The sequence below is a fragment of the Oryctolagus cuniculus genome, chromosome 1 (genome assembly GCF_964237555.1).
Source record: "Oryctolagus cuniculus chromosome 1, mOryCun1.1, whole genome shotgun sequence".
In the NCBI taxonomy this organism is placed as follows: domain Eukaryota; kingdom Metazoa; phylum Chordata; class Mammalia; order Lagomorpha; family Leporidae; genus Oryctolagus; species Oryctolagus cuniculus.
In genome coordinates this window covers 24951796-24976422 of record NC_091432.1, presented here as the reverse complement: position 1 = coordinate 24976422, position 24627 = coordinate 24951796, and the positions used below count along the sequence as shown (strand labels likewise).

The following is a 24627-nucleotide window of genomic DNA, read 5'->3' as shown; positions in this document are numbered from 1 at the left end:
AATGGTAATCAACTTAGTTTAATTAGTGACAATTTGCTACAGCAGCAAAGGAAAACTAATACCATCTAAGTTTCTATAAATTTGCAGCAATTGGAGGGAGGTATAATTAATTGCAGATTCTTCACAAGCCAGAATTGGATTTTTGGAATTCGCCACTCTGTGCTACTCTACTCAAACTCTCTTTGTGCTTCCTAAAGAAAAAAAGGCACAACATCTCCTTGAAAACAACAAACTCAAAGTTTGGGAATATTCTTAGTCTTCAGCGACTTTGAGAACTAGCTTTGTATATTATAAAACAATTTTATTCTTAGTTTAGAGGAAAAGATACATATGTGTAATTTGAAATTTAAGAATAATCATAATATCTCATATTTCTCTATATATAATTTCCAATATTTTTTCTAAGATTTTCACTTCCCCCTACCATTTCCCAACATCATTCAATATAAGGATTCAGATTTTTAGAGTAGAGAAAAGTAACTATTTTCCTGAAAAATTATTGTGCTATTTAATAATATGAAGCTGGTTTCCCCCAAAATTTTTTGACTTTTCTTCTTCCCTTTTCTAACATTGAATACATTTTATTTCATGCAGTATAGGGAGACTAAATTGTTGTTGTTTAACAAAAGCCTAGAACACTATTATTCTTTTTCTGTGTTCATCTATTTGGGATATTTGTTGGGAGCTCATCAATTCCTTTGTCAAAATGATTTCAATATGCTTCTATTAAGATGTGGTTCATCATCAAAAGGACACTTCAATACCATAAACTTCCTTCCAATTTGCTTGTGTGTGTTATTTAAAATACTTCTGATTTGTCAATAATTTTATACTCTTCTTTGGAGTGTTGGTCATCACTCATAAATTACAATACATACTTAGACAGAATATCCAGAAACAAAATCAAGACAAATTTTATCAAAAACAACGCAATATTGGTTGTATACTCAAAATAGTGTTGGGTGGTATGGTGATGTGAACTCTATAACTTTAATATGTCTTCCATTTTTCTATCACTTCTTAGAAAACACTTTTGCACTATATCTAATTAAACAAATGATTTTACGGATCTATATTTATATGCATTGTGTAAAATAACAACAAAAGAAAAATGGTGTTGCCCTCTTCTATAAAAAACATTCTTTCTAGCAATGAAGTATTGGAAGATATGTAAATATGGTAGCTGCTAGTATTGTTAATCCAGTATGTCTAATAACCCTTGTAGGCATATGGTAGGTATATACTTTCCAACACCTTTGAAGTTAAAAGTGGCAGTATATTTTGCTTTGTCCACTACCATGTGAGCAGAAATCACTCCTGTATACAAAATCTTGGGTGGTGGATCTAGTAAAATCAAATTCCATTTTATATTAAATTTATATTTCAAGCCAGTATTAAAGTATGGAACTTACTGTATTTTATTTGGGAACTATTTTTCTGACAAGGTTATATAGAGTTTGGCATCTTCTTTTATGCTGAAAATATAGCACCATCCCAAGTGCTATGCATACATAGGCTCATTTGAATCCATGACCAATTCTGGGATGCATGTCAAGTTTATTTCCAGTTTGTTTCTAAGTTTATTTATGTCACTTCTGGGTGGAGGATGAAATGGTCAGGATGTAGTGTTCTATCTCCCTTTTTCTCTCCCTGACTGTTCTTAGAAGCATACTAATGAAACTTCCATCAGCCTGGAGTGTAAAATAAAATGACACAGAACAGAGCTACTCTACAATGGATCTATCACATGAGTAAAAAATATTCTTTTATTTTAAGCCTCTGATATGCTGATGTTGTTTTGTTTTATTTATTATTGTTGTTTAACTAAACTTGCCTATTTGGGCTCAATAAGAAACTGACACCTAAAAAAAAATCTTGTCATATCAAAGGCCTAAAATAAATTATGTTGGCTGAGTAGATACTAACAGTGATAAAATTGTTGTAAGAGACAAGAAATATGGTAACCAATCATTTGCAATATTGGAGTATTTAAGATGTCACATCAAATAAGCTGGCAATCATTCCTAGTAATAAGGAACTTGTATCTTTTGAGGCAAAATTAGAACATACAGTGTTAATTCTTTAGGTTGTCTCTATTTAGCAATGCACTGGGGAAAAGAGGAGATGAGTTCAGAAATTAATTATCCAGCTTATAATTAGCAATTAAAAAGAATAAAGAGATTAAATGAATTCAGGGACTTTCACCATAAAATATAAAACAAGAAGCTTTTTTGGGGGAAAACTCCCTTAAAACTCAAGCTTGTAGTAAGAATTCAATCCGAAGTATGGCCGTCGCATAGCTCCAATGGGGTTATGTTGTCTCAGAACGAAAGTCCAGCTGCCTACTAATTCATTTCTATTGGACATTTTGCCTACTGAATGAGAAACAAAGGCTAGGTTTCTGCCATTGAAACCTTATGAATCCTGGATTCCTATAATTCAGGGAGAAAAAGAAGTAATTGTAATAGGAAGCTTAAAAAAAAGAACAAAAGCTAAGAGTCTGCTAGAATCAAATGGACAGAATCAACCTGGCCTTTGAGAAAAGACTCCCAAGTGCTTGAAATTAAATAACAAAAAAAAAAAAAAAAAGAAAGAAAGAAATTAAATAACTAAATAAGACAGCTGGGCTGAAAGTGGGTTGAAAAGGCTGCTCATCTCTTCTTAGAAACCATACTCCAAGGTGTATTTCAGAAATAGATAAGAAGGATTTTGAAAAGAAAAGGAATGACAAATCTCTCAAAAGCTAAAATAAGAGAATATAGGTTAAGAATTCATAGATAGAAGGGCTGCTTCAAGAGAGTAAAAAATACATGCAATTGAGAAACATGCCCAAGAGCCAGAGAGTGAGTATTTGATCACTGTGTGCAATCTGTGAGTGGGATACATAACTTGTGGCATGATTCAGAGGTCTCTAGGAAACAGGAGTCATGGAGTCATGGCTGGACCTGGTGAAGAGACTATAGGGTCTGAGACTGAAGGCAGAGACAGAGTTCTCTTTCTTGATCATCTCTTATTGCAGGAAATAAAAGTGCTACCATTGGAAATGAGTCATCTGTGTATCTCCCATTGTTTTCCTCAAATGCAACATCTTACATTTCCTTTGCAACCTCTTTAATTTATAAGGATCAATATAATTACATTGGACCCCACTAAATTTCAAGTTCCTACCCTCAAGCTTCCAAGGAATTTCATTCACTTAACATGTAAAATGTTATCTGAAGGGTCAATTTTCACTTCCAGCATGAGTTTTAACATGCTAGAGCAAGATGATTCAAGACTTCCTCTATTATTTCATCTTGCCAACCATCAATGCTCCAGGCTGTATCTACTACCTCAGACTGATTTTGATGACAAAAAAATGTGAGGGAAACCACTCAGTTAACTTGTAATTGTTACATAGTGTGCTGGAGAAGGAACTTTTGGTTATTGTAAGCAAATTAAATGCATTTGTCCAACCTATCATCCAATTAATCCTGCTGTAAAAAAATGTGTAAGAAGAAAGATATCAAGCTTGAAATGTTGTAAAAGATAATTAGAGCAGAGTTTGGGTTGAGATAAGCTTATGTTGAATCTCATGACTATCAATTTCTTTCCTGATCACCATGGTAAATGTTATCCTATCACTCTTATCATGCATTGATTTTATCATCTGAAACCTAGAAATAATTTTGCATTTACCTGTCTACTACGTGACTGGCACTATTCCAATCACTGATATAATATATTCTAAAACAAAAATTACAAATCTATTGACAACAAAGATGTTATTAATCAAATCTTAGTATGCTCCCTAAAATACTATAGATCATCAAGAATGCTGTTTCAGAATTCCTTTGAGTGCTCACTTAAGCATAGAAAAATCCCAACCTTTACTCTTAACGGTGCTGATACCCCCAGCTAACAGGTGGTTTAAAAAGAAATTCAACATCTTAGATGTTTTTCTTTAATCAACATAAATGCCAAGAACCAGCCAGACTTGAGTTTCACTAAATTGCATGTTTGCTTTGGCATTCAGTACAAATGCCAAATTCATCACAAGTCTCCAGGGGAAGAGATTAGTTTCCAGCAGGCAGCAACACTCACTAAGGGGAATGCCTTATTTCTTTTTTCCCTCTGACCTCCAAATTGTGCATTATGTTCTCTTCTCTTACTTTATGCTCAATAAACATAACCTAGCTAAGAACAAAGAAAGTAATCAATGAAAAGAACAAAAATTAGACAATAAATATTAGATAATATTAATGCCCATTAATGGTGAATAAAGAATAATCATAATCATAGAAGAGTATTGGCCTCTATCAGACCTGTAAACATTTTTTAAAAGATATAAAAGCCGAGGCTGGAACAGCGGCATAGTGTGTAATAGCTCCACCTACAATGCTGGTTGGCATCCCATACAGGCGATGGTTCAATTCCCAGCTGTTCCACTTCCAATACAGCTTCGTACTAATATGCCTGGGAAAGCAGCAGAGGATGGCCCAAGTGCTTGGGACCCTGCACCCACGCTGGAGACCCAGAAGAAGCTCCTGGTTCCTGGTTTTAGTCTGATCCAGCTCTGGATATTGTGGCCATTTAGGGGTTTACCCGCAAATGGAAATATCTCTCTCTCTCTGTCTTTCCTCTCTCTCTGTAACTCTGCCTTTCAAATAAAATAAATAAATCATTAAAATAAATACAAAAGCATTTGTCTACACTGCAGTATAGAAACTTTCCAGATATGGCAGGTATGTAAAATACTCAAATTAGGTATCCCTATTGCTATAATATTTTATTTTGTATAACTGATTCCACTAATGTGGAGGATAGCCACAAAAAGTGTATATGTTAGTTATGCTATTATTCTAATAATGTAAGGTTTCGTACAGTATACTTTCAATTTGAGATTATTAATTAAGTGATGATAGACTTCCACATAGAAATGTCATACAAACCTTGAAATATTACACACAAACAAAAATATTTGTAACAAATTATTGAGCAGAAATAATTGAGAATTATCTAAATGAATGTGCATCAGTGTTAACAATGGTTATTTGGTAAGGGAAGATCATGGTGTACAGATAGTTAAGGGGCTTAAATGAATTTTGTGATATTTCTAAAATGAGTGACTTTTTGTGTATAGAATAAAATTATTTAATAAAATTTGGGAAAAAGTAAAATCTAGCTTATTACATTGTCCACAAAAGAATACCATCAAATATCTAGTCCTTAACAGAGGTAAGAAAACAAATATTTATTGTTAACTGATTATGTTACCAATAAAAGGTACAAATAGACTTTTAAGTAGCCAAAAAAGACATCTTGAATGCAGAAAGAATTGGTAGGTGTTTCCAAGAGAAACAAGTATGCAGAATACATGTCAATTCTGTACATAGTGAATTGGAAATGGAAGGATTTCAACCCCTTTCTCTTGAGAATTACTCTTTAGATGAATGATTTTCCTAACATGTTATTAAAACCTCTTCAGGCAGTCAAAAATGGATTAATAGCAAAGGGCATATTGATTAAAATGTAATTTCTATTACAACTAAATGGTGTTTTTGCCAGCAAGTGGGAAGTGCTTAGAGACATTTTTTTGACATATGATAGTTCGTTTTGGTGTTCCACACTGAAGAAGATTTCTGCTGAATTACTGGGAGGAGAGATGTGTATATCAGACCACCACTACATGTCCATTTTTAAAAAAGGAGATGTTGTCTCAGAGCAGGGAAATGTTTTTCACTTATTTTTAATACTTTTTTTCCCAAAGAATCAATATAAGCACTTTTCTTTGTCTGTAGACTGATAACATACAAGACAATATTTAGAAGCATAAAAAGGAAATGCAGTGAAAACACTTTTTTAAATTATATCCAATGTGGCAAAATTAATCTATTTTTTAAAAGTGCATAATTTTTATTGAGTTTATAGCAATTGTCATTGTTGAAGACAGAAAGAATTTCCAACTGGCATGTAAGTGATATGGCATAGCCTTTCTTTCAGAAGAAATATAAGCAAACAGCCAAACAGCCAAAGAGAGTTGCCTGACACGCATTCCTCATTTCTACATCCTACTCCTCAACAGACAAAAGATCCGAAACAATGAATAAACCACTGTATTTCCACTGGAGTGACTAAGATACATAGGATAAGGAAATGGTTCTGTCCATATAAAGTACAGAAACCCAAGATACACAGCATTTGCCACCCTGTCTCCCCTGCCATGATCAGCTTAGACCCAGGAGGAAATACTTCTTGTGGGAGAAAGAGAAGCTGTAGATCCCTATAAGTCTTCATTGCTTGCAGAGACCATGGCATTTCTTGCTGTAGGCCATCCCCACAGCCATCACAGGTCTTTAATCCAGTCAGTATGGGAAGTTACCCAGAGTTCACACATTCTTCATTGCCCACAGTATAGAAGCTGACATGAACTAAGCTTCCACAACATGGTGCCATCTTTAAGCTGAGTATCAGTAGCTATCGCATCTCTGCCTTCCTGAGGATTTTATGTTATTCCACCATACTCACGTGGAGAGTTGAAGCACACTGACACTAACTGCAAGTCTGGGTCCTGTGGGATAATAAGGATCCCAGAAAATACAAATCTATCTGGCATCCTAGGGAATAGGTGGAATTGCCTAGCCAAAAGACTATAAATAGCTGACTAGCCTGCCACAGTCAAGCATGCCTGACCTAGCCTGACAGACCGATTTTTTCATCATTGGCAAAACTGCACCATTGTCAAAATAAATTCTCACAGTTTAGGGCCCTGATACAATTGCAATCCATGCTGACAAGGATAACAGTTGAAGAAGCAGCACAGAAACAATAACCTTGAGTCTACCTGCACCCAAAGCGAACACACTACATTCTATTACTACTCAAGGACTTATATTCAAAATAAGAAAGAAAGAGAAACTGTTTCTTTTGAAAATACTCTATAAGACTGGAAAGATATAGGGCTGGCATTGTGGTATAGTGAGTCACAGCAGCATTCTACACCACAGGGATTGTTTGAGTCCCAGTTGCTTCCCTTCCAATCCAGCTTCCTGTTAACATGCCTGGTAAAGCAAAGAAAATGGCACACATATTTGGACCCTTTCCACCCACATAGGAAACCCAGATGGAGTTACAGGCTCCTAGCTTCCACCTGGCCCAGACATGGCTGTTGCAGCCATTTGGGGAGTAAAACAGCAGATGGAAGATCCCTCTCTCTCTCTCTGCCACTCTGGAAGACTCCTCTCTTTCTCTTTGCCACTCTGCATTCCAGATAAATAAAATAAGTCTTCTAAAAAACAGATTGAAACATGTCTAATCTACTAGAAGCAAGATATCAAAATTTGAGCACAAGAAACAAGACAAAAAGCAAGGAAAAATGACATCCCCCCCAAACACAATAACTATCCAGTAACAGATCTCACAAAAAGGAAACTTACAAAGACCTTAACACTAATTCAAATTAATGGTTTCAAAAGAACTCAGTGAAATACAAGGAATATAGACAAAAAGTTCAATAAAATCAGAAAAAGTGCTCATGATCTGAATTGAGGAATTTGACAGATTTAAAAAAAAGCAGAAATCTTGGTGGTGAATAATTACATGAATGAAATAAAAGTGCAATTGATAAATTCAACAACATATAGACAAAGAAGAGGAAAAGAATGAAGCTAAAAACATTGCTTTCATAGACCTAGAAAGTAGAGTAGTGGTCACTGGAAGCTGAGATGGGTGTGTGGGTGGAGGAATAGAAAGAAGCTGGAAAATGAGCACCAAAACACAGTTAGATATGAGTAAAAATTTCTAGTATTCTACAGTAGAGCAGAATGGCTATAATTTTCAATTTATTATGTAATTTAAAAAGCTGGAATAGAAGAACTTGAAAGTTATCAGAACAGCAGCAACAAAATACTCCTATTTAAGGATTTGAAAATGGTAACTACCCTGATTTTATCATTAAACATGGCACTCAAATTAAAATATTACAATTTGCACCATAATTATATACAATTAAGTGTTAATTTAAAAAATTTAATAAGTATGGATAAACTTGAAATACAGGTCTTTTGAAATAAAACAGAGGGGAAAAATAAAAATAAAGAAAGAATGTAGACTTGTCCCAGGACCAATTAGACACCTTTCATGGAGTAAATATTTGCTTTTTGGAAATTCCAGAGGGAGAAGAGAAGGACAAAGTCACCAAAAATCTATTTAACATGATAACAGCTGAACAGCTGTAGGATTTCCAAGTCTTAGAAGAGACATGGACATCCAGATACAGGAAGCTCTAAAGTTCTCTAATAGATTCAATTTTAGAAGATCCTTTCCAAAATACCTTATTTTCAATCTGTCAAAAGTCAAGGACAAAGAAAACTTTGGAAGGTATACAGAAAACATCAAGTCATATATTAGGGAATCCCTGTTAGGCTACCTAGATATTTCTTAACAAAAACCTTGCATTTCAAGAGAGAATTGAAAATATATTCAAAGTATTAAAAAAGTGGCAACCAAAAATTCTATACATGAAAAGCTATTTTTTCAGAAATGAAAGAGAAATAATGCAGACAAATAATAAGGTCAGAATACTTACAACAGCTAGACTAGTTTTATAAGAAGTGTTCAAGAAAAATCTATAACTGAAGCACAACAATGATAATTACTATCATGAAAAAATGTTAAAGTATAAAACTCACCAGTGATGGTAAGTTCACAAACTCTTAATACTCCAGTGCTATCATGTACTATATAAATATTTCAGTTCTAGTGTGAAGGTTAAATGTAAAAAAAAGCTAACAGCTGCAATTTGAAGAAACAAAAATGTAAATCATGACAACAAAACTATGGAGTATTGTGGGGGTTGAGGGATGAGGGAGTCTAGAGCATTTTTATGTTGTCAAAGTTAAACTGTTAACAAATTTAAGCTGAAAATTGTCTATTATAACTTCAAGATTCTTTGAGTTAATTAATGGTAAGCACAAGAAATTAAAACATATACACAAGAAACAGAAAAGAAAGAATACATTCCCTCACACTCACACACAGTCTCCAATATCTCGTCATCTAATCACAGAAGTTAATTATTGATATATCATATACTCCCTTTTTATGTATCAAAAAAAAATAAAAACATACAGAAAACAAAGTATTTTATCATTATCTAAATTTCATAATTGAAAAATTTTTCTAAAATATATATATTTTAGATTGATGGATATTGCTAATTCACAATATAAAAGATAACGCATACTCAAAGGATGTCATTATAATGGAAGCAATATATATTTAAAACTGTATCAAATATCTTATTAAATAAAGATAAACAACATTTAAGGAATATTTACCCTATGGCAATGTTTTTCATACATCTAAAACTAATGATTGGGGCTGGCGTGTGGTGTAGGAGGTAAAGCCGCCACCTGTGATGCTGGCATCCCATGTGGGCACTGTTTTGCATCCCAACTGCTCCACTTCCAGTACAGCTCCCTGCTCATGGCCGGGGAAAAGCAATGGAAGATGGCCCAGGTATTGGAGCCCCTGTCACCCATGTGGGAGTCCTGGATGAAGTTCCTGGTTCCTGGGCTTCAGCCTGGCCCAGCCCTGATGGTTGCAGTCATCTGGGGAGTGAACCTAAAGTAGGCAGACATACAGGCTAACATTGTTAGATTTGTGAACTGGAAGACCACGCCTTTGCCACGCCCCTGTTTGACCTCATGCCCCTACCTGATGCCTTTGCCAAAACCTATGTGGCTTCATTCCCCTACCTGGCCACACTTGAGTGCCCACCAGCCAATCAGGTTAATTAACCACTCCCCTTGGGAAGTGGGTTGAAAGCCAGGACATGGTGTGGCCCGGCCCGCTCTTCTTCCTTGGCCTCTTGCCAGGACAGGGCTTGCTGTAGCCCTGAGCCTCCAGGGCGCATGGCCTTCGGGCCATGTGCTCTAGGCTTCCTGGCCCAGATACAGGCCTAGATACTCTTCCACATTGCTGGTTCCTGGTGCTTGGTATGAACCCCTATTCACCTCTCTCTCTTAAATAAAGCTCTCACTCTCCTATGCATCTTTCTCATTAAATAAAAGCATAAAATGTACTATGCTGCCTCGTTTATCTGTGCCAGTATTTAGAATTCTTCCCTAAATATTAGGCAAGAACCCTCTTGGGCTTATTAATATCGGGGATTTAGTGATAAACCCATGGTGATATTGTAAGGCACCCCAAATTCCAGTAGCACATGTGGCACCCAGGATAGCATTTCTAGGGAACTTTAAGGGGCCACATTTCTGTGTGAATTTTAGGGGATCTTCTCCGATTTCAAACCAACAAATAGAATCTCTCTCTCTCTCTCTCTCTAACTCTGATTTTTAAAGAAATAAATGAATCTTTAAAAAATTATCAAAATTTAATTATAAACGATGTAGGAAGTTTTTAAAATCTTTGATCTATAGATGCAAATATCTATACACTGAGCTTTCAACTAAAGAAGAAGACTGCACTAAATGTACTAAAATCATAATTTTCTAGGTTAGGCTGCCAATTTTTTTCTAATATTGTCAAACAGTCCATAATAACTCTTTAATTTCTTTTATAATCTCAAGTCAGCAATTAAATTGACATCTTCCTTCTCTAAAGTTTTATCAGGATCTAAATGAGCTTCACTATTGACCTTAGCAGTCAACTAACTTCTAACATTACTAAAACAAAAGTTCGTATGTGTGAAAATTTTGTTTGGGTATCTTGAGAGACAAGGAATAGCTTCAATGTTGCTATTCCAAAGAGAAAAGTAGAGGATAGTTCAGAGATTATACCACCTTCTTATAATTAGATTCTTTAATATAATTAGTGACCAATTTAAGCATATAAAATAAAACAACAAATATTGCTAATGTACAATACATGCTAGTTTCTTATTTTTTATTTTTTATTTAGTAAATATAAATTTTCAAAGTACAGTTAATGGATTACAATGGCTTCCCCCCCCCCATCATTTTCCTCCCACTCACACCCCTCCCATCTCCTCTTTTCTTATTTTTTAAAAATTTTTTAAAAAGATTTATTTTTTATTTGAGAGGCAGTGTTACAGACAGAGGGAGACACATAGAAGAAGGTATTCCATCTGCTGGTTTACTCCCCAAATGGCCGCAATAGCCAGGGCTGAGCTGATCTAAAGCCAGAAGTTAGGAGCTTCTTCAGGTCTCCTACACGGGTGCAGGGGCCCAAGGACCTGGGACATCTTTCACAGGCCATAGCAGGGAGTTGGATCAGAACTGGAGGATCCGGGAACAGAACCGACACCCATAAGGGATGCTGATGCCAGAGGTGGAGGCTTATTCTGCTGTAGCACTGTGCTGATCCCTCTTTTCTTTTTTTCCCAGCACTTCTTTCTGTATTAACCTGTGGTTCAGGTCTATCATTTACATTTAATTTGATACTTACCATTACTTGTCATAATTTTGCAAAAGTTATAATCAATATTAATCTAATTAAAGAATATCAAAAAAAGACATTGCTTCGATCAGAGTTCTGATAGGAAACAGCTCATTCAAATTAAGACAATTCAAGGAAGATTTCTCTACAAAAGAGCTATATACAAAGATACAAATCCATCTGGGAACCACAAGGGAGAATGCAGGCCCCTGGATTAGTATGAGAAAAGGGATTGTTAACATTTCTGGGCTGGAAGTGAAAGGAGATGAAGCTGTTGAGATAGACACTGTCTATGTGTTTATTCATAGAAGAAGCTTGGAAAGAAATCTTAGACTGAAGGATCCAACCAGTCAAAGATGAATTCACAGGGTGAAAGCCTGGGAAATAAACATTCTGGTCGCATTTTTCCTTTTTTAATGTCTGCTGCTGAGGCTTCCCACATAGATCAAAGAGAGATGTGGAGCCCTCTGAAGGAATCTTTCCAGGTCAGCCACGTCAAAGAAAGAGGGCAGCCAGTGTAAATGACCAACAAGAAATGTCCAGCTGATCAATTAAATAGCAACCAGAAACAGAAATAGTAAAATTTGTGATCCTGGATTATTGTCTCTGATACATCATAAACAGACAGGATTGCAAAGATTAACTCAATGTATGTGCCAAATAACTAGAAAGAAGGCAATGACTATAGTTATTCAAGTTACCCAATGAGAAAATGAGAGACTGCCTAAACTAATGTGATTTAGAATTAGCTTTTATGCCTCTCCCTGAGTTGTTATTAATTCTAAATTTTTAAAATATTATTATAGTTATGTTTTCCATAATGGAGTTTGGTCAGCAAAAGGCCACATAAATGATTGTAGTCTCATAAGATTATTCTGGAGCTGAAAAATTCCTGTCACTTCATGAAGCCATCATCCTTATAATGTTGTAGCACAATGTATTATCCACATTTGTGGTTGATGCTGTTGTACATAAACCTTCTGTGTTGTTGGTAGTATGAAAATATAGCACAAAAATCTTGTAGAGTCCACAAAACTTGCTAATTATAAATATCTATATTTATGGTTTATGTATTTCTATATTATACATTTTCTGATATTAGGTTTTACTCCTTCATTTATTTTTTAAATGTCAAACATAAAACAATCTCAAGCAAAATACTTTCAGTAGTTATCTAGAAGAAAGCATTGTTATCATAGGACATGACAACTCCAAGTATGATAGTTCCCCAGAAGATCTAGTGCAACAGGGAGTGGTGGAGAAAGAGTAATGTTGATGATATGGGCCCTGTGCAGGCCCAAGTTAATCTGATGACTAGCAATCAGGGAAATGCAAATCAAAACCACACTGAGGTTTCGCCTCACCCCAGTTGGAATGGCTCACATACAGAAATCTACCAACAATGGATGCTGGAGAGAATGTGGGGAAAAAGGGACACTAACCCACTTTGGTGGGAATGCAAACTGGTAAACCCACTATGGAAGTCAGTCTAGAGATTCTTCAGAAACCTGAATATAACCCTACCATACAATCCAGCCATCCCACTCCTTGGAATTTACCCAAAGGAAATTAAATTGGCAAACAAAACAGCAGTCTGCACCTTAATGTTTATTGCAGCTCAATTCACAATAGCTAAGACCTGGAATCAACCCAAATGCCCATCAACAGTAGACTGGATAAAGAAATTATGGGACATGTACTCTATAGAATACTATACAGCAGTAAAAAAAAATGAAATCCTGTCAATTGCCACAAAATGGAGGAATCTGGAAAACATCATGCTGAGTGAAATAAGCTAGTCCCAAAGGGACAAATATCATATGTTCTCCCTGATTGTTGACAACTAACCAAGCACAGAAAAAGGAAACCTGTTGAAGTGAAAGGGACACTATGAGAAACAGTGACTTGATCAGCCCTTATCCTGACTGTTGATGTACAATTTAATACTTTATCCCTTTTAGTATTTTTTTGTTCTACTTAATACTATTGGTTAAACTTTGTAATTAACACACAATTATTCTTAGGTGTTGAAATTTAACTGAAAAGTGATCCCTGTTAAATATGAGTGGGAATAAGAGAGGGAGGAGATGTACAATTTGGGACATACTCAATCGGACTTGCCCCAAATGGTGGAGTTAGAAATGTGCCAGGGGATTCCAATACAACCCCATCAAGGTGGCATGTACCAATGCCGTCTCACTAGTCCAAGTGATCAATTTCAGTTCACAGTTGATCACACTGATAGGTCTAAGAGTCAAAGGGATCACACAAACAAGACTAGTGTCTGCTAATACTAACTGATAGAATTAAAAAGGAGAGAATGATCCAACATGGGATACACAGCAGACTCATAGAATGGCAGATGTCCTAAACAGCACTCTGGCCTCAGAATCAGCCCTTAAGGCATTCGGATCTGGCTGAAGAGTCCATGAGAGTATTTCAGGCATGGAAAGCCAAGACACTCTGGAAAAAAAAAAAAAAAAAAAGACCTAAATGAAAGATCTCTGCGAGTGAGATTCCAGTAGAAAGAATGGGGCCATCAAAGAAAGAGGTACCTTTCTCTGAAGGGACGAGAGAACTTCCACTTTGACTATGACCTTGTCTAAATAAGATCGAAATCGGCGAACTCAAAAGGCTTCCATAGCCTTAGCAACTCATGACTGGAGCCTAGGGAGATTACTGATGCCATAAACAAGAGTGTCAAATTGTTAAGTCAACAACAGGAGTCACTGTGTACTTACTCCTCATGAGGAACTCTGTCCTTAATGTGTTGTTCAATGTGAATTAATGGTACAACTAGTACTGAAACAGTATTTTACACTTTTTGTTCTGTGTGGGTGCAAAGTGATGAAATCTTTACTTAATATATACTAAATTGTTCTTCTGTATATAAAGATAATTGAAAATGAATCTTCATGTGAATGGAATGGGAGAGGGAGCGGGAGATGGGAAAGTTGTGGGTGGGAGGGAAGTTATGGGGGGGGAGAAGTCATTGTAATCCATAAACTGTACTTTGGAAATTTATATTTACTAAATAAAAGTTTTAAAAACTGTATCTCTATGATTTTAACAAAAATTTACAAGAGAAAAAATACATTCAAAAACAAGCTGTTCTATCACCCTCTGTGTATTGTAGGTTATAGCACCTAGGCTTGTTTGAGTACACTGCAAGATATTTCTTCACCAAAGAAATGCCTTAAGGATGCATTTCTCAGAAAATACACCTCTCTTTAAGAGACACATGACAGTTCTTTGGAAATTAGTTTGCCAATACCCCTCTGATAAACAGTGACCTATATGATGAACATAATATTAAGTCTGGAAAAAGGTTTCATTTGAGACTTCTTACTGGAGAACAAACTAATTAAGCCTAACATATTTTCTTAAATAAATTATTTGTATAATTTATTTATTTATATAAAGTCACAACAAATGACAAAACAGAAAAACTAATTAAAAATAATTTTTTTTGCCTATGAGGCTACCAATCAGTTTGGATTTGCATGATCCCTTTCCATTGATTGAAAGGTCTCCCAAAGGTCTGAGCAAGGTGTGTGGAGGGGAAACTTTAATCCATGAGTTTTAGTGCTTGTAGCTGTAAGCAATTACCTGAAACAGTGTCCCGAAGGACTCAGATACAAGACATCATGCAAATATGCTTGACTTAGGTTTCTGATCTACAAGTGTTGGAGGATGAAGACAGTTGAATAGCAAGGAATGAGAACTTATTTTGGGGTGGCAAATAATAAATACAGAGGAAAGACTAGTGCAGAGAAGTTCCTAAATCCTTGTCAGATTGCTAAAGCAGTTTCTTAGGGTTTTCCTACTTTATATTGTTTATGTTTTAAGGGACCTACCTAGAAGATTTTATTATTTTTTCCTTACAAATAATTTAGTCAGTAACAATTATTTTATCAACTACCTACAACCACATTTTTAGACCCATATGTGTGTATGCAATTTTAATTAGTGCTTTCAGATTTTAGGTTGTCTCTTTTCTGACAATGTTCACTTCTAGAGGTTTATAGTCTACTTTATTTCTTTACTTGGTACTTGTCTAAGTTCTAAGACATACATAACGTCATATTTATCATAGAGCCCCAATTAACATGCATTGCAAGAACCTAAAGCAGTAAAATTCCATCATAGTTTATTAAAGTGGCAAGATTAGAGGTGTGCATATGTGTGTGTGTCTAACATATACACATACAGATCTTTCCATCATAAATGAAAATATAAATGCTGTATATTTATAAATATAAATATATTCATCATAAATAAATATGTAAAGCAAATACACTAATGCCACATATTCATTTAGTGTAGGATTTTAAAAAATTCTTCTGGGGCCAACACTGTGGTGTATCAGGTAAAGCTGCCACCTGCCGTGCTGGAATCTCATATGGGCGCTGGTTTGAGTCCTGGCTGCTCTGCTTTTGATCCAGCTCTCTGCTATGGCCTGGGAAAGCAGTAGATGATGGCCCAAGTTCTCCGCATGGGAGAATAGAAGAAGCTCCTAGATCTTGGCTTCTGATTGGTGCAGCTCTGACCATTGTGGCCATCTGGGGAGTGAACCAACAGATGGAAGACCTCTCTCTCTCTCTCTCTCTCTCTCTCCCTCTCTCTCTTTCTGCCTCTGCTTCTCTGTAATTCTGCCTTTCAAATAAATAAATAAAGTTTTAACATTTTTTCTTTTAATGATTTCAAAATTGTTTATAACAGGCTACTCTATTACACTTGCACATTTTAATTTCAGGAATCAAGCATTTTGTTAAAGATAATAGTAAGTGGTGAGGGAAATGTTAGAATTGTTAAGATATCTTTCTTACTTAATATTATTAATTAAATTCCTTACTAAATATGGAGTAGTAAGCTGCTAGCTAAGAATAAGGGAGGCTACTGAAATAAACAACTTTAGTCTCCTAACCTTGAGGGACTGAGCAGACAAAGAAGCAGAGACAAAGAATAAAAAAGAGAATTTTAATTTTAATTTTAATTGAATAGTAGAAGAAAGAGCTGTTGTGATTGGTTATCTTGATAAGGGTAATTTATGCAGTACTTGAAGAAAAAATTTAATACTCTGACAGAAAGTGGGAAGTGAGAGGGAACTATAGTTAATTCATTTAAGTATTGAGCCCCTACCATTCTAATATTTATCTCAATATTTTTTATTTATTTAACATTTTTATTTGTTATTTTTGAGATAACATATTTTGAATTTACATTTTAATCAAAGGATTATTGAACCGACTATATTAAAAGTTCAACAAGGCCGGCGCCATGGCTCACTAGGCTAATCCTCCGCCTTGCAGCACCGGCACACCAGGTTCTAGTCCCGGTCGGGGTGCCGGATTCTGTCCCGGTTGCCCCTCTTCCAGGTCAGCTCTCTGCTGTGGCCACGGAGTGCAGTGGAGGATGGCCCAAGTGCTTGGGCCCTGCACCCCATGGGAGACCAGGATAAGTACCTGGCTCCTGCCATCGAATCAGCGCACTGCGCTGGCCGCAGCGCGCCAGCCGCGGCGGCCATTGGAGGGTGAACCAACGGCAAAGGAAGACCTTTCTCTCTGTCTCTCTCTCTCACTGTCCACTCTGCCTGTCAAAAAAAAAAGTTCAACAAGTAAGTAGTAACAAGTCCACAGTGCAGCAGGAAAATAAGCACTGTCTACCCACAATAATCAAAAGTATAGATATTCTATTTAATTCAAAAATTAAATTTTAAAATAAGCATAAAATCATAAAACCAAAGTAGTATATAATTCCCATCAACTTGTTGGATAAATATTTAAAACAAAATTTCACCTTTGCCATTTTAGATACTAAGCTGGGTACCAGAAATAAATCACATAACAAAATAAAAACATGTAGAAAAATGTGAACAGTTTTTTAGAAATGTACGAATGAATAAAGGAGGCGAATTTTTGTGGAAAATTCAAGATAATAGTGCAGTGAAGGAGGGTTGTTTAATTTGATTTTAATAGGCTTAATGTTTCCAGGAAAAGGAAACATAAACATGTTTTATTTTTGTCTTTGTGGAAGAAAATAGAGAAATACAAATCTACAGAGGAATATTTGACTCAGAAAAGTCATTAAGGAAGGGAAAGTGCTAAGATTAAAATTTAATAAAGGTGTTATTTGAAGGAACAAGAAGCAGAATGTAGGTAAATCTAAACAGAGGTATTTTAAGATCTAAAGAAAATGAACCAGGAGATTGGGTCATCTGGAACAGCAAAGTTGGAGGAAGGTTTGAGCCCAAGAAGAACACTGAACTGGAACAAAAAGGAAAGGACTGGAATATTTTAAATGGTCAAATTCCCATCAGCAGCAGGCAGAAACAAAATATATGTCAACTTGGCAACTGAAAGGGAACTATGGTATGAGATTGAGTTGATAGAGCACTAGAGAGTTAAAGAGAACCCGGTGTCTGACTTCACCTTTATTAGGGCAGAAATCTAAGTGTGGCATTTCATAGGCCAGAGTGTTAAGAGAAAGAACAATAAAGGGAAGAGATATAAGGTCAGTAGAAGTCACAATGTACAATCTGTGGGAATACATGCAGCTGGAGTCATAAAGCAGCTTTCAAAGTTTTAATGAAAGTTGAGTAGTTATCAGAGACATCGTGATTCCAGGCAGAACGGCAATGTGTATGCAAAAGGGGAAGTGGGGTACAGAATCAGTGGGCCAGGTATGTGCATCAACTCACACTTGCCAATGAGAGTTTGGCAGATGGCAAGCATCCAGCAATTAACCACATCAGTTCACAAATATAGTCTCTTCCAAGGCACTGTAAATCACATATGACACGATTTTTCTTTCTACTATAGAAACAAAATCTATTAATACTGCACTCACTCACATTCAGTGCATCAGATGACGTTTCAGAATATTTGGCCCCTCTCTCATTCGATGATCTTGCAGAATCAGAGTAAAGAGAACCATTTCTAGGAAAGAGATAAAATTAAAACATGGAATTATATTTAATGAAGTTATAAAATAGCACCAGCAAAATTATTTTAAATTAGAACCTATCTATTTGATTATCATTCAGGAAACAATGTATATTTCTATATATTTCCCAAGTGTTTATTCACCTTACAATATGTCATGCTTGAAGCTTGTCCTAAAATATGAAAGACTTTTAAGAAAATGATAGTAATCACAATATTTGGCCTAGAAAAAACATCTTAGTTTATCAAATTTTCTTTACTATTGCACTGATGAGCAAGATTTCTCACAAAGGAAAATGGGTGTATTTGTTGCTTTTCATCATCATCTTTACATACTCTACTTTCATTAGCTAAAAGATCTCTGCATTCCTAAATATAATCTGGACTTTTATACCACCATGCTCTTTCTCATGCTGTCTTATCTGCCTGAAATGTCACTATTCTTTTATCTGTTCCCTTATCCTACCCAAAAAACTCTTAGTTTAGATAATACCCAGGACAAATATTACCTTTTCTCCCCATGGAGCTGCCAATAAAAATTAATCTCAACTTCATCTGTGGTCCCATAGACTTGCTTGTTATTTATTATGAGATTTAAAACTCAGGTTCCCAATTCCATCTCCCTTTTGTAGAGTTTTGAAGACAAGGAAAATGTTGTATCTATGTGTGTGTGTGTCTGTGTGTGTGTGTGCATGTGTGTGATGGTTTTATTTCTTTAAGTATATCTGCCATGTGCATGTAATAGATATTCAAATACAGCATCCTAAACTCTATCCTGGAGTGAAGGAGGCAATTAGTTGTTACAGATATAGCTTACATTTTAAAAATTTGATTTATTTTTACAATGAAGCTTCCTACCAGTTATTCTCCCCAAGCCTCTCATATTTTCTTAGTCCCCTCGATATTTCCTAAACAAAACGCACAATGGCTCACATCTTGACCATGCCCCACTACTTTCTATAAAATGAATCTCCTTCAAGATCTAAAACCTATATATACAACTGGGACTGTGAAATTTAAATTTTAGCTCAGGTCTTGCCACACTTACACACTGCCTTCTCGATACTCCTGCTTCCAGTGCTAGTAAGTAATTTAAATTTAGGACATCCAAAAGTGAGCTCTTTCCCACTGCCATTTTGCTAATCCTGCTATTTCTTCTCAGGTAAGGACAACACATGGTACCATTCATATTCAAAAAAGGCCTGAAACCACTTTGACTCTATTGTTTTCCTGTTATTCTATATAACACATTTTAACAAATTCCCTGGGCTGTAACAGTAAAATATATCCAAAATGTATCTAAGTGTGAATATTTTCTCCTTTTCTACCTCTGTAACACTGATGCAACCACCATAATTTCATTTAAAATTTTCTTGCAATAGTGTCCTGATTCACTTTATCTATTTTCTTTGTCTATATCAAAATAGCAGAGTGATTATTCATAATCAAATTATTTCTCATTTCTTCTCAAACCCTCCAGCCAATTCCATCATATACCAACAAAGGCTGAATCACTGAAAGGGTACAGGACACATTACCTGATCTTGTTCTTTCTTTCCTTGTTTATTTCCTGCCAACCTTGGAACTTCCTGGCTATTTCTCAAAATTCCAGGCTTGTTTTACCTTCTTTGACTTTGCTTTGTTTGTTCCCTCTCCCTACAATGTTCTCCACCTTACCTTTTCACACACTTCCACTGGATGCTCACTGAAATTCATTCATTTTCTTAGTAACAGCTTCTCTATCTGCTCTAGTTCTTAAAAAAATGGAAACAAACTTCAGGAATAAAGGATGCCACTTGGGATGCTATGAGCATATCAGAATTCTGGGATGTGCATCCCATTTCTGCTCCTTACTTCAGTTACCAGAAATCTCAAGTACTTGAGTTGCTGACACCCACATGGGAGACCTGGATTGAGTTCCTGGCTCCTTGCTGGGGCCTCATCCAGTTCCAACTGTTGTGAACACTTGGGGAATGAGCCAGCAGATGGAGACACTCTCTCTGTCTGTCTGTCTCTTTCTCTCTCTGACCTCATCCTGAAATATGCAATAATACTCTTACTAATATATTTGTTTATGGAGGAAAGAAGTCATTTCAAGAAGTTTGCTAAATAATTTATCAATATTATCAAGCCCCAGATCAGTACTTTGACAACTACCTGAATTGTCAAAAGCAGAGGAAAATTAGACCCTTTTTTATTGTTACATATGTCTGTGCTGACAAAATAGGTCCTGTCAACTTAATATAGAGAAAGGGTATTCCATCAGAATGATATATTTTTTCAGATAAATACAAAGTCACTAAAGATGAATTTATTATTTTGATCTAAAAAATTTAAATTCCAGTTCTAATTCCACCACGTTTTGGTTTTCTGACTAAAACTTCATAATGAGTCTTGGATTCTCATCTTTGGAACTGAAGTAATGACGTATCAGTCACTCTCACAGGGAAGCTGAGTAAATACAGTGAGTCAGTCAGTCAGTAAAAATGTGATTTGAGTACCAAAAAATAGTAAATATGAGAGGGTAACATGAATATACAGCAGTTGGGATTTATTTGATTCTAGTACAAAGTGTGTATTGACATCTACACAGAGCTTCAGTTCAGTGATTTCTCAGAGATCTCAATTTGTCCCTGAAATTAATTATTGGTGTGCCTAGTACTGAACCTAGGGTTTTTGAATTGTAAAGTGTACAGCTTTCACCATATGTACTATTAATACCTAATCTAAGGTGATTTACATTTGCATGAGTTATACAGGTAGGAAAATATATCATATTCTAAAATTAATAGTGAAAATAATATCTAACACTTTTTGAGCACTTACCATATATTAAGCTGCACTCTATGTGTTTAGAATGTATTATTTTATTTAGTTCTCAAATATTACATTGCTGTAACTACACTTATCTTCATATAAAAATAGACAAGCAGTCATAGTGAGATTGAATGACTTGGACAAGGACACACAGCTAGTAAGTGGTGAAACCAGAATGTCAATTTATATAGTTAGGAATACAAGAACAAACTTTTGTTCAAAATTAAAATTATACCATCTGCAGTCAATTCTTCTGGCTTCCAAAAAGCTGATCACTCCTCCAACTAACTGAGAAAGTTTGGAAACATCTGGAAGTATAATAATGAATTCAAAACAGAGTATGTGATTCTATTGTAACATGGTGTAGGGCCTGGTTACGTTGCGGTAACTAGTTCCTTAAGAAGAACTCAGTCTGCCACGTAATTCACTCTTTATTTTGTAATTGCTCCTGTGAACTGATTCATTGTAATTGTGGAGAGTAATTGCAGCAATTCACTCTGACTATCAAGAGCCAATAAAATAGTTATGACAAATATCAGCCTAATTGGAAACACCACTTCTTGAAGTCACTTTTAAGTCACTTGAGGATATTCTTTAAGTAGAGATCTTGCATTGGCAAAAGCAGTCAAAGATGAATGAGGATTAGAGGATATCCACATCTCTATAGTTCTGAGAGTTCATTTCCTCTTGATAAACAACTATTCTGGCAGGAAAAAAGTTTCTTAATCTCATTCTGACCTTTCTCCATGTGCAAGAGAGTGCCACAATAATTCTGGAGCATCAAAAATAAAAGATCCAAGGGAAAGGTGAAGAAATTCTGTAGATAACTCACTTTACTTGACAACAAACTGAGGAAAAATTTTAGGATATGCTGGTCCCAACCCAAGTAAGGACTTAGTATAAATCATCATCATTGTATCCACAATAATGGCAGTAGGAAGCATGTGTTGAACACACACTGGGTGCCCAATGCTATGACAAGTACATTATATGATTCATGATTCCTAGTTTTACAAATTAGTTTAGAAATGCTATTTTTTAAGAAACCAATTCTGGCATCTTAGGCAGGTAGACCTGACATCCCTAAAACTAAAATCTAGTTGAGGAGAACTTGAGGAAAAATGTCCCGAAGAAGCTGTGTAGTTGGTCCCAGATCACATAACTATTATCATAGCTGAAGAAGTTCCAACTGCCATTCTTCCCACAACGATGGTCCTTTCTACAGATCCACTAGTACCTTTAATTCCTTTGCCTTTTTAAAAAAGATTTATTTATTTATTTGAAGGCAGAGTTACAGAGAGGCAGAGGCAGAGGCAGAGGCAGAGAGAGAGAGGTCTTTCATCAGCTGGTTCACTTCCTAGATGGCCACAACGGCCAGAGTTGTGCTGGTCCAAAGCCAGGAAGCCAGGAGCTTCCTCCTGGTCTCCCACACAGGTGTAGGGGCCCAAGGACTTGGGCCACCTTTCACTGCTTTCCTAGGCCATAGCAGAGAGCTGGATCGGAAGTGGAGCAGCTGGGATCCGAACCAGCGCCCATATGGGATGTCAGCACTGCAGGCGGCAGCTTTACCCACTGCTCCACAGCACCAGCCTCAATTCCTTTAACTATAGAACGCTGTTTAATCATATAAATTTCAAACTCTTCTCCAATTAAAAAACATTACAATATAATGATTTTCTATCTTTCAAATGCCTGATTTTTGAAAAATCTTGCTGATAAAATTCCACAATTCTACTTAAGTGCAGTGGGTGACCGCACTGGATTGGGCAAGTAGAGAAAATGTCATCCAAATATTAAAATGATATTTATACTATTTATAGTGTTAAAGAAGCATGTTTATCACATAATGTTGAGAGAAAAAAGAGTATTTTATAATATCACCAATCCTGGTTATGTATGTGCTATGTATGTGTTCATGTACCAGGACTAGATACAGCAAAATAAATTTTCTCATGATTTGTTAGATACAGCATAAAACTGAGTGATGATTTTGTATATTAATTCTGTAATATCTTTACAGAATTATTTATGATGTGAATTTTGAATAAGATTTAATTTTAAAAAATGCATAGCATACTCACGCTTCTGGTATTCTGGGATTCTCTGGATTTGGTGTCCACTTTAATAACACCCAAAAATTATTTCATTGATGCTTATTACAAATGAGTTTTAAGACTTACTTTCAAGTGTTTATATCTTGCTTGAATGACTGAATTCTAGCATACAAGCCTGTTAGCAACTGATGCTTAGATACTCAATTTGTCCTTCATAAATTCACTTATCACACAGGAAAAATGCAGAGAAATGAAAAGTGCCTTTATTATTCACTCACTCATCCATTTATTCAACATATACTACTTGCTAACTCTGTTTTATACATGATTTTAGGAGCTGAGAATTCAATAGGAAAAAAAGCAGTTTGCCCTTGATTTGGCCCCATAACAGTCTATCTTAATTAACTTAACTCTGTGAAAAGGGAAAAACTCTCTTGAAAATATTTGCGGCCAATTCATTTCACTACTCTTCACTGAAAATACAGAATAAAACAAACAATTGCAAGTGTTGTTCTTATGTCATTATCTCCCTGAACCAAAGTTTCATGAATTAAATATGTTACAAAAATAGCATAGAAATAATTTTTCAATTTAACTTCTTTTGTTCCATTATCTTGTTATCAGATTATCTGTTTTAGCAGCATGGGATAACCATGTAGCAGGGACATTTTTATTTCACCACTGTATTCCCAGCACTAAGAAGGATACTTGTGCTTGTCCACAAGGTTCCAATAAAAAAGCTTATTTGACCTCAAGAAGTGGTAGAGTACTATGTTTCATAACTCGGTAGGTTTAGTTTTATATCTGTTTCATCAGCACAGGTGACTAGTTATAATCATTTAGAAAACAACTACTACGCATCAAACACATAAGCACACACATACACACAATATGCTAATATTTTAATCTTGTGTTATCACAGTCCATCATTTGTTACTTCAATACACTCTTCCACGGTTTTCTCAGCTTTAAAACTGTGATGATAGTGCTAACGTAGTGGGATTTGTGTGAGAATTGAATTCATAGTGTAACTAAAGCTCTTATTCAAAAGCCTGGACTCAGAACATGCACAATACAAATTTATGATAGTGTCTTATTACCTGAACCTCAAGGTAGAGCCTTGAAATCGATTTTATTACCTTTATTTTACACAGCAGGAACGAGTACATGGGAGTTAAGCAGTTTGACCAAAGGCCTGCAATGCTGAAAGATTTAAAAATCTTTCTCCAATATTTCCTTTCTCTTCATTTACTTGCCTACATTCTCAGATCAGGCTCTAATTACTTCCGCATTAGACTTTTGTCAGCAATTGGCTGCCAGATTCCCCCTTCTAGTTTTATCTATCACACTCCGCCTCTTTCACAGTCTACTTTTGACATGTTTTTCAAGCACATATAAAATGACATTATTCCTTC

The 24627-nt window shown here is 35.6% G+C and overlaps 1 protein-coding gene and 1 long non-coding RNA gene across 9 annotated transcripts in view; one reads left to right on the top strand and one right to left on the bottom strand.

Moving 5' to 3' along the window:
• The window catches only part of LRRC4C (leucine rich repeat containing 4C), a 1373254-nt gene that overhangs the window by 787831 nt on the left and 560796 nt on the right, over window positions 1–24627 (bottom strand). For all 8 annotated transcript variants that reach the window (XM_051826000.2, XM_051826012.2, XM_051825996.2 and 5 more), the window contains one exon: window positions 18251–18335. The gene's annotated coding sequence lies outside the window, so the exon portion shown is untranslated. The remainder of the gene's footprint in view (window positions 1–18250; window positions 18336–24627) is intronic.
• Window positions 1–24627, top strand: part of LOC103351331 (uncharacterized) — a 138356-nt gene that overhangs the window by 61904 nt on the left and 51825 nt on the right. The gene's annotated exons all lie outside the window — the stretch shown is intronic.